The 12,012-nt window shown below is 39.3% G+C and overlaps 1 protein-coding gene across 3 annotated transcripts in view; it reads left to right on the top strand.

The window, feature by feature from the left end:
• Positions 1-12,012, top strand: part of LOC142396788 (E3 ubiquitin-protein ligase SH3RF3-like) — a 90,022-nt gene that overhangs the window by 34,441 nt on the left and 43,569 nt on the right. The window lies entirely within an intron of this gene.

Raw genomic sequence — 12,012 nt, 5'->3', positions numbered from 1 at the left:
GTGGAGGTGCGTCGCTTACTTAAAAAAATCCGGGTTACTGTAATTTTGATTTTTTTGTCGTAAAGTGGGTGTTACTGACGTCATCATCGTGCTACTACCACAGACAGCCCACAGACCTGCTGCCTATTTATTCATTCGGCTAAAATTCAAAATCAGTAACCCGGATTTTTTTAAGTAAGCGACGCACCTCCACGTTATCAGTGCTAGTGTACAGTAATTAATAAATTATAAAAAGCATAGTTTGTGCCTGTATAACGTTGCCCATAGGAAACCGTTTCATGGCCGAATATCTCAAGAGAGCAGCCAGACGCCTCTCGAATATCTTCGGAACAGCTCCAAATTACCAACAACAAGCAGGGGTGAGTAGAACATCATGTTATAATGTGAAATCAAGGGCCCAATGTAAAAAAAAACGGTCGTGTCCTTTAAGCCATAACTCATGTTGTTGGAATGGCCTAACACCTGGTCAGCCACCGAGCTGTATTGCATTTACAGGCTGCTTGGAAGGAAATCAAGCAAGCAGAGCAAACACAAGTGAATTGTTGCAAATGTTGCAGCTATATATACCCTCAGAAGGCACCACTCATTTTATTTTGGAGGATTTTCAAAATGTTTTTTTTTTCATAACTAAACACAGTTCTGTATAGACTAATACATTCTGTTAGTATCCTTTGGAAAATGTTCAAGCTAAATGAGCGCTCGTTGTCATTAGGCAGATATAGATTTTCTATTATTTTAGTGATCTTCAGAAAGAGTTTTCAAAGTCTGTCGTAGTTGGCCCTCCCTCAGTGAAGGTTTGTCTCATTTTGTCCAAGATGCCCATAAAGTCTGATGTCCAACATATATTAAAGATCAAACCTGGATACTGGATGAACCGTCTCATTTGTCCGGTCCAAAATGTTTTAGCCCTAACTAAACACATTACCGCTGTAGGATCCAGTACAACTCCTGTTGATAGTGATATGAGGAAAAAAACTGGTTCTGTGATGTTTTATCAGTGAAGAAATACCCATCTGTTCTGATATAAGTGATGATGTAGCAGCAGCTACAGGTGCACTCTGTTGTTACACATGGAACTTTCCTGTAGCTTGCCAGTAGAGACACATTGATTGATCATAAAACTAACTGTGCCTTGGCACCAAACGCATAGCTTGAAATGTGGCAAGGTGGATTCTTGCAAGTTTAATGAGAATCTGGTTTTCTTACAACTCACATAAGGGATATGCCTGGAATATCAAATGAGTGGAATCTTTTTTCCTGGGCTACAACACCAGTAGAGGCAATGTGGATGTATGATATTTAAAGTCTGATTAAATACAAATATACTTTATTTGTATCATTTTGTGCTTTGTGCAATGTTTATCATATACAGTATGTCTCTGTGGGGAAAAAAAAACTGAAAAGAAGAAATATTGGCTGCATTAATTACCCAGTTCTATCAGCTGATAGTTTTTTCATGTACTCCTGATGAGCTGTAATGAAGTGTTCAATTAACAAATTCAGGCAAACTCTACAGTACAAGCTATCTATTAATCACAAATACAAAAATAAGTGAATATGGTTACTTTACAGTCCAGACATTTTTTGTCAGCACGTTCAATTTGAAATAGAATAATGGATTATATTTGTCTCAGTTTTAACTCTGTTCTGTGTTTTAGCATTTGAAGAACTGTGCATAAGACCATTTCAACATTTCAGACGAATTAGCCTAAAAGTCACTGGATATTTGCATACTTTATAGAATTATCGGGCAGTTATGTGTTATTCAATTCACGAACAAAAGAATGTTATAGAAGACTTCATTGCCTTACGTCAGACAATTCAGTTAACAACCACAGCTCTAGTGAGCTCCAAAAATGTCAGATTGCATGTTACAGAAACACAAAATTAAACTGGTTTGGTTCTGAAGTTTGATAGATAAAGATGATGATAGATGAAACAAAAGTTAACATCTGTCAGAAATGCAGAAAGAGGAATGTGCGTGTTGTAATGAAGAGCCAGAAATCGCTCACAGTACACCGTTTGACATGTCAAACATGAGGCTGTTCTGTTATGGCTTATGTGGTTGCCAGTGGAACAGACATAATGTTCTGTTATGGCTTATGTGGTTGCCAGTGGAACAGACATAACAGCATTTGTTGATGACTTCATCACCCTTCGTGTGTCTCGGATTTAGTCGAATTAATCAAAACTCCTTTGATGACATTTTATGATTCAACAATTCCAAACATGCATGGAAAGCAAATACTGAGGGCAAAGTGGTGGAATATCTTACTGAACAACTCTGTCGTCTGATCTCAGTCCAGTTAAGATGCATTTTAGGCAGGTGTCAGGTAATAATCAAGGGTTGGAGATATCTACAGTGAAGTCCGATGATATGAAGCCTCTGGTGATGTATTTTGTTGTGTTGGCAACTCGTGGTCAAAGTCATTTTCATAATAAATATCCCAGACTTTCCCTAAACATAACAAATGTGGCATCATCTACTGAAGCATCATAGTTTGCTAGACATTCACAAATGGAAATACCATTTAATGCACTGTCTCACTTTTCTTCAAAGTTTGACATGAATGATAGAAATAAAGCATTGTTGAATATTTTATTCACTCCTGATGGAAAATTATATTGGGTGCTGCTCGTTTAATTTTTATTCATTTTCCAAAACATTCACTCTGACTGTATACATGTGAACCAGAGTGGTTTATCAAAAACCTGTGACAAACCTTTGTTGTAGCACTAAGTGTGGTTTTCTTTTACTTAGATTCATATAAATTATGTTTCCCTTTGTGTGAGTGACTCAATCTGTGTTGGTTTGAGGCAGCTGTTTGACAGACTTCAGATTCAGCTTCAGATATGCTTTATATATCTGAAACAGTATTAGTTCAGTAAGTTATCAAGTATATTATGGGTTTGCGTTTAAAGAGGTTTGTCAAAAAGAATGTTGGGACATTGAGGTGACAGAACTTTGAAGGAAAGGGAGTCGCTTACTGAAATTGTACTATAGGAGAAAAATAAGAGAATTGTAACTAGGGATAAAATGTCTTTTCAGTGAACCTCTGTGTCTTTTTTTCCATTTTGCTCCCCGTGATGGAAAACTCTCAAGGCTGCAGTTAAACTTCAGCAATTTTCTTCTTCTGTGTTGCTGGCGCGAATTTATTTGCCTTGTGCCTTCTTGGTTTATATAATAATGAAACATTCTCAAACAACTTGTCACCAGGCATGTTACAGGTTTCTTTTTCAGTTCAGTTTTATTTACAGCACATAATGCTAAATCACTACAAAAGACTCAGGGCACTTTGATATAGAGAGAAACCAAATGATTTGCTTTGACCCAGCTCATGGCCACTGAGAGGAGAAAAACATCCATTCCAACAAGGATAAACCTGCAGCACAACCAGCTGAGAGCAGCTATCTGCCTGGTTGGGCTACTTATTAAATGATCATTTGGTTTTCTATCATTTTGAAAGTTGGCTGTGAAAGTCAGTTTTAGACAACTGCAGCTGGTGTGTTTTATTGGTCAACAGCTGCATTTCTGTGAGATAAGATTTTACAGCATGATGACAAGAGCAGCCATCTTTGCAGGCTTCAAGCTATCTGTCTGTGGCTGAAACAAAGTTTGCTACCAATCAGTAACACTATATTGGTACAGTAATAAAGAGTTATAGTAATCAATGGCGATTTCTTATTCACTGACTAGTTCCATGTGGTTCACTTAGTTCATCTGATTGGTTTGAGTTTGATCTCCACTTTGATAGACAAGCGTTTCATCCAGTCACCAACAAAATATATGTATCTGATTTATTTCTGAAAGTCCTTGTGCTCTTCCAACCTATTTCTAGTAAAGAGTTTGCAGATGGTCCTGTGAAACAAACAGATCTGGCATGCCAGGTTTGGTGGGGGGTATGTTTTTTAACGCATTCAGAAGCCCTTTTCCCATATTTTTTTGCAGCTTATTATCACAAAACAATGTATTTGTTCGCTTTCGCTGTTCATCTACGGTAATTCACAGATGCCAGACTGGTGGTTCAGCCCCACATATGTGTCTGATTAGATATCTTTAGCTGGGTTCATGGAATCAGCTGTGTGCAGCAGCATCACTGTTTAGAATGGCTTGCTCTGTGATGCAAGCTTGCCCTAACACAAGTGGCCCATTTTGCCTGTGTTGCTACCTCATTTGCCTACTCTGAGATTTGTCAGCCATGCCCCCCGTGCCGCATCTGTAAATTTGGCGCATAGATATGAAAAGTCATCAAGAGACCTGGAGGTGAAATTTTGATTATTACTTTTAATACTCAGTTAAGTGTTAGTGTTTACCACGTAAATATCAAGCATTTTGTTATTATCATGGCATCAGATTTTCTCAGCTCCAACCTCAGAGTGTCCCTATTAAACAGGAGGATGCAAGGTTGTTGAAGTATATGGTGATGGTGTACAAACATGAATGCAGGACCGACAACCGCAGGCTTTCTGAGCCAGTGTGTAACAAAAGAAATACAACATAATTTTGACTGGTATACCCAGCACTGAGCAGCTATTACATCACTTCAGGGTTCCTGTTAGCTGTGGGAATGCAAACAGAAGTTCTTGGGGGAGCTCCAGTCGAGAGTGACCCTAATCTGAAAATAGAGAAACAGAAATGGACATCTCAGAGAATAAACACAACACCCTGAAGCAACAGGATGAGTCAGAGGAGGAAAGAAGGGAGATAAGCAGAGGAAGACAGCGAGAGACAGGAAAAGGAAAAGATGTCACATGTGATAGAACATAGCAGGTGGAGGTGGAAGGTGGTGTTGGATATAAAGAAAGAGACATATGGGGAGGAGGCGTTTGAAGCATGAATATATTAGAGATCGACACAGCAGTCATCATATATTGCTGCAAGCTTCCGACAGCTTTCTCCAGTCATATATGTTGTGAAAATGTTTGTGTGTGTCTACCACTGATGTAAAGAAGTCATATCATGATGTAGGATCTATTTTTCAACAAATTGTCATTGGAAAATTTGGAACCTGAAGGAAGAAACTATCTGTGTTACCTTTGACCCTAGCATTTTGTATGTATGTGTGCGTGGGTGTGTGTGTGTAAAAGTGTAAAAGGTGGAACATGTGTTGCAAAGAGGTACTGAGCTCTCTCCTTCTGTTGATACCACAATGCCTCTCTGTTAAATGCTCTTGTAACATGTTGTCCTGACTAGTTTGGGATAGCTCTTGAGATTAACATGCAGACTTGAACTTTAGACAGTAGTGCTTAGACTTCTGGTTCTCATCATCCTGATTTGTTTTGTCTTGATCATCTGTCAGATGTCAAGGCTGTTTATTTGGTACAAATTTCAGTCTACTAACTTAATCTGAGACGGATATGTCACTGTCTGGTTTGTCTCACTGTCTCTGTGGCATGGCTATGAATTTTAGGGGAAGTATCAGCAGACCTCGAAACACTCTCACTACCCAAGATGTGTCTTAAAGTGATCTTTGCAAATCCAAGCAAGTAACAATTCTAACTAGATTATTTTGATTTCCCAAATTAGAAAGTGTAAATGTGTCCTAATTGTAATTATAATAAGAATGTCAGCATTTACCCATATTTTAGCTTTACATGCAGTATTGCTCCTAATTAGTTGTACACAACATTTAGTAAACATACTTTCATGAATATACTGAAAGGGCTTGAAATTGTTAATAGGTCAGGTACAACATGCTAAAGCAAGATACATGGGGAAAAAAACAGTTCCTCAGAAACTGTAACATTGTCTTATAGACCAGTGTGGCTCAAAGTTTAACTGACTTTTCTGAGAGAGAAAGATCCTCAACACGAGAGACAGTGTCTGTTTCTATTATGTTAAAGTATTTAACCAGTCAACCAGTGTTCTTGTTTTTGCTTAATATTGAGGGGTTTGCCTCTTGACAGGAAGAGTTAGAAAAGTGTAATTATTGCGATGTTGCTAGCACATTTATCCACCCTATTATTGAAAGGCTCAATGTTTAGAATTACAGGGACACATCACAACATGCCTTTCATGGGAAAACATGAAACAAGTGGATATCTTTCCTAATTGTACAAGTGTTGTAAATCTGGAAAATTGTGAGGATGTTGGAAACATTTTTTCTCATGACTCCTTCATGAAGCTCACATTTGTCCACATATAACTGGTAAATAGACTGCATTTAGAAATTACTTTTGTAGTTCTGTTAATTCCTCAAAGAGTGTTTACACTGCAAGCCATATTCAACCATTCACACACACATTCATACAACGCATCTTGGTCTATACATTATTGGAGGCTACGCAGTTCACACATCATTCACACACCGATGAACATATCAGAGTCAATGTGGGGTTCGGTGTCTTTCCCAAGGATGCTTTGACATTTGAATTGACATTGGAAGCCAGAGATCCAACCACTATCATTCCAATTGGCAGACATCTGCTCCTGCTCCAGAGCGACAGAGTAATCTGTATATTCCATAGTTTACTTCTCTGCCACAAGTAAGGAGGAGCTGTCATTTACCTTTAAAGCAATCCTAGCAGCCATTCTCTCTGGAGTTTTCTTGGTTTTTCAGACCTCAGCTGAATCTCAACCTTTCCTGCTAACTTCCTTGTCATGTATGTTGGGGTACTCATATCTGTACATTTGTGTCTTTTACTTTTTTCTCTCTGAAATAAATAGACAAATTAAAATATATATATTCTAAAGAAAATATGCCAATCCTACTCCAGAATTCTTTTACTTAATGCCCTTTGGACTTAACACTTTTTCAGTTTATCCTCTGCTCATGTAGTTACAAACAAAAATTGAATTTTTATGAAAATTTCTGCTTCCACTGTTCCAATTTCATCTGCTTAAAGCCTACAGAATTGATCAGATTTAAGGATTTCAGTATTCTACATTTTGACTCACTGTGGTTTGTTTTTTTGGGGGTTTTTTTGCTCTTAGCCTGGACTGTATCCTTTCAGCTCACTATATTTGTGGCTGTGATTGACACATTGGGTGCTCTTCACAACAGCCGACACGCCTCAGCAACCATCTGTCACTCATGGCCCCTTGTCGCCACAGTAACAGGGGTCTAGAGAGGGGAGGGGACCAATACAACGGGCACATCCATAACAACCTGTCACCCCTAGCAACCTCACCTATCCTTGTATATCTTTTTCTCCTCATAGCAAATGTTTCTCCATTACCCTGTCAGACAGGCTGGATTTAGGACTGCAGCGATGTTATTGGTCCTTCAAAAATTCATTTCAGAGCACAGGCATTTAAACGTTCTTGTACTGAACATGGGACTTAGCACTTGAGGGCAGTTACTTGAATCTCAGTGGTAAGCTGCAGAAAAGAGCAGCTTCATTATGCCAGGGAACAATAGACAAAGGGCACTAACAAGGTTGTTAACCACATCTTCGTGCTGCACCTGTGACCCTGTGGACTGAAATCGGTTGTGTTGAAAGGTCAAATATCTGGGCGCGTTTAACTGTATTTATTTTTTTTTTTAGGTAAATATTAAATTTCTGTGAATGAATCTGGAATCTGGTTAAGCAATCGGGTATGTGTGGGTGTGCATGCACGTGTGTGTGTGTGTGTGTGTGTATGGTGAAAGTGTATGTTCGGCTGTTGATTTTGTCAATAAATAATAAACTATATTTCCCTTTCTCTCTGTTCTCAATCCCTCGCTGCTTTCCTTGATATCTCCCTCTTTGACAATTCGGATACTTGATCAGGTAAGACAACCATGCACTTCACAACTCCACTGGCACTGCACAGCTTGCATATCTAAGAAGCTCTGCTGTGGCTGCTTGTGTTCTTGATGTCTTTTTCTCTCACAGCTCAGATGGAAAAGTCTTATGAATATGCATGCAGTCCTTGAGCTCTCTGTTTTAAAACCTTGCTGTCGCTTCCCCTTCCCATCTTCAGCTCTGTTTCTCTTTTCTGTCATTGCTCCTTTCGCAGTCGTTCACTCAGTCAAATAACCTCCATGTAGGAGCCTGACTGAAAGTCAAAGATGACATTCACAAAGAATACGCAATGTGAAGATGAAAGTTTAAATGACATCGTACAAATGTCTAAGGGCCAATTGAAGACAACTGCGTATTGGGGCATGTGCATATCTGCGAACAGTTATCTAGCTCTAGGAGGATTAAGCAGTTACAGTCTTCTGTTGCTTCTGTTCTTTCTTGGATCAAATTCACTTTTCCACTATTTGAAGGAAAAAAATTATAAAGTCCTCCAAGGTCAATGCTTTATATCTTCCTTTTCTTCTGCTTTAACTCTTCACCAAGTTATATGAAATTCAACTTTGGATTTTCTGTGTAGTCTTGCCAACAAATGAACGAACAGATAATCAGCGAAGATCATAAACCATCACCTCCAGCCTTGGTGGTGGAATAATTTAGATTTCAGCCAAGCTAGCTCTGGAGGTTGTGGTTGATGTTTGAATCCAAGATAACTGTAGTTCGGAAACCAATCTGAGTACCCCTCTGGCATCTCTTAAAGTAGTGCAGTATATCAGCAAGAGCTCTATAATGAGCTATGACCGCCTGACCTCTGCGTCAGACAGTTGTTTACTTTATCACTACACCTTCTCGTTGCAGAATGTTCAGCCTGCGGTCTGTTTTAGTACGATCTTGGTTGCGACTGTGTTGCAACACGTTACACACACTCAATGAGGGTAACTGTCAATGCAAAAGTGAACCCGTAAAAAAATGTACAATAAAACATTGACATTTTTTTTTGTTTTTAGTTGTTTTAGATGGCAAATAAATCACTTCTATCACAGCCCCCTTCTGATTACAGTCTTCTAAAGATAAGACTCCAACTACTTATATGCACACAACCCCATTAAAGAATGAAAATCTCTTTAAGAGAGGGAAGAGAGGAAAAAGTGGAGGATGAGTGGACGAGAGTTGAGAGTTTAGCTCATGAGCTATTCAGAGAGTGAAGACAGCAAGGAGACATGGTGGTGGCTTCAAGGAGTGATGGTTGAGATGAATGGACCTATGGTCACTCCTCCTGGCTAGAATGGTGTGTATCTCACATTCGTGCGTGTGTGTTTGTGTACTTGCTCTTGCTGGTGTGTCTAAATTTGTAGACAGTGAGTGAGTGGTGTTGTATTTCTTCTTCTTCCTGCTGAGAAACTTGGTTTGTGTGTGTCTCCACTTAACCTGAGGTGTGTGTTGTTTCATGAATTATAAATGGGAAGTGAATCGATAGTGCACTGAAGAACTGTGAGACATTTGTGTGTGAGTGTGTGTGTGTATAGACCTGCAGATGTTTGCACGAGTGCGGCTGCATGTTTGTATAATTTGTTGCTTAGTATTTTGTACTGCTAAAATAAAATCGACTATATTATTTACATTTGAATTCTCCCTCAACATTTTTGTTTTTTTGTAGCTGTTTTGAAGATGTGGCTCTTTCTATCAAATGTTAATTTTTTTTCCACCAATGAACATTTCAATTTATAGGTAATCCCTTTCCATCTGTGCATAGATGTGCGTGTTTGTGTTATGTTTGAGTGTCTCCTCCAATAAACCAGCACCACAAGACATAATGCTGCGCTCGCAGCAGAGTGGAAAAAGACCTCTGCAGATTTACTATGCTGTTGCCACGTAGGTTATACACGTACACAATATCTCTCACACGCACGCACACGCACACTCACAGGCACCCACACACACATAGATAAAGTTGAAATGGCCCAGTGCCCCTCCAAGGACGGGTGAGCAAGACAAGACCGCGCAGAGTAATCACAGTTAAAGAGTGTGTGTTTGCCTGTGTGTGTGTTTGTTTGTGTGTATGTGTGTGTCTGCGTGCATTGAGAGGGAGTGAATAAATGCACTACAGGGGACTCAGAATGGTTTAGAGCTGGAAAAATGGATGAGGATATGAGCAGCGTGGAACATCCTGTTCCATCTACCATCCTTCACACACTCACACACTGGCTTGGCGTGGGAATGTTAGTTGAGCAATAGAGGAGACAGATGAGTGAATCCAGAATCCAGAATGTGTTCCAGGACTCCAAACAACAGCATTTATTCTGTTTAATTTCACATTACTTTCAAAGCTCCCTTAACCTGAAGCCTCCCCACATAACCAGTGTGCAAATGTTTCCACCAAAGTGGAACTTCAAAAACCAAGTAGCAGTTCACAACAGGCATGACACACATTACTGTAGTCATGCAGTGTATTGAAAGTGAATAGTTCATCTGCTGTTTTTTCTATATCTCATTATGATCAAGTAGTTTAATGAGCACTGATTTAGGATTTACGACAAGAGGCAAGATTATAAGACATTTCTCGAGGAATTCCCGCACAGAACTGTGACCATAATTCAAACCAGTGCCACAGCTCTCAAAATCCTGAGTGAGGAACATTTTTCAGTGGAACACATATTACTCTCTAATGTACAAGTGTGTTGCAGCAGTTCACAGTGAAGTACTCTCTTCACCTGTGCCATGCTTGCCAGGACACTGGCGAACAGTTTTCAACTGTATTTCTATCTTAGTTTCTGCCACTATAGCAGCATTAAACAGCTTTGACAGATGCTAATGGAATGGTGCAATGTCTCACAGAAAGATTTTAATGGCTGACAGATTTTGAATATGTCTAAAAACTGTAGGAATAGATAATAGAGGCAAAATCCTTGGCAACATATTGAGCTGTTATAGATTCACAGTTTCAACTCTACACATCCTGGACTATTAGTTTTCTCATGGGAAACTGAAACACTTGGATATGAAGCAGTCAATGTGTCATGGCAAGGGAAGCATTGCTGCCAAGGGCAGTGGCAATAGTGAATGCAGTCAACCATGACACTCATAGGTGCACACACTTCCTCCTATTATCTGACAAATAAATCATGGAATCTCTGTTTGTCTGTTCTTTCCTGGCATCAACAATGTTTTGCCCAGTCTTCTCAATATTTGTTGGGTTTATTGCTGGGGAGCATTCTAAGTGCAGTGTGGGGGTACACAATTTACAGCAATGAAGGTTCATCATCTGCAACCTACAGTGGGTATCCCCCTGTCTGGGTGATTTGCTTCAAATCGACAGTGTGCATTGCTGATTTGAGTAGAAGAAGTGAAGGAATACTAAATTAACAAAATAATAATAATAACAAAAAAATACTGTAATGCAATGAATCTGGGAATCATAAATTACAGCATAAATCACAAAATCTTGCTTGTATTGCTAAAATACATGAATCGTATCATGGTGTACAGTGTTTCCAGTTGAGTCTGTTGATGAACACAAAACCCTGTTATCTGTTGTGCTCTAAGAGGTGGTTTAAAGGTTTTGCTCGGTTTAGCCGGTGGCTTAGATCTCCCCGGCTGCTCGGGAACTTTGGCAAAGTCTGTGTGACATCATCTGTGAGCTTCATTGTGAGCCCACAGAATATATCAGTTGGATTTCTTTGATTTGTCACCTCAAAGAGGATATCACCTGATATCATCTATGTCACTCTAAAAAGTCCCACTCTTCTGAGTGTGACACCCATTGTTGCTGATGCTAAAGCGCCACAACAGTAACATGTTTTCCGATAAAGTCTTATTTATCCTTCTCTGTATGTAACAGTGTCACAGCTACAGTGACATAAATAAACATTCAGGATCAACTTATTCCTGTCTGTGCTTTGCTTGTAGTACCTTAAAAAACACAGGATTTGTTAAGTTAACATTTAATTTTTGAGCCCGGGTGTCCAAAGACCCCAGAAGGTGATGACAAAAGCGGCACTAAAACACAGTGCTTTAGCGGTTATCATCATCAGTGACTCTAGACTGGTTGGCTGGTGCAAAGCTGCAAGCAGGTGGTACAAGAACTGTTGTAATGCTGTTGTCAATTATATGTCAATTTGTTTAAGATTAATCCTCTATCATCCCAGGTAACAGTGGGCCTTGCTTACTGATTGTGTGACTATTGCTTACATAGCAAAAAGGCAAGGCAAGGCAAGTTTATTTGTAGAGCACAATTCGTACACAAGGCGATTCAAAGTGCTTTAAGCTACATAAAATCACAAGAAGGCA

This window comes from Odontesthes bonariensis, chromosome 12, assembly GCF_027942865.1.
Source record: "Odontesthes bonariensis isolate fOdoBon6 chromosome 12, fOdoBon6.hap1, whole genome shotgun sequence".
Taxonomy (NCBI): Eukaryota; Metazoa; Chordata; class Actinopteri; order Atheriniformes; family Atherinopsidae; genus Odontesthes; species Odontesthes bonariensis.
This window is presented reverse-complemented; position numbering and strand designations above follow the sequence as displayed.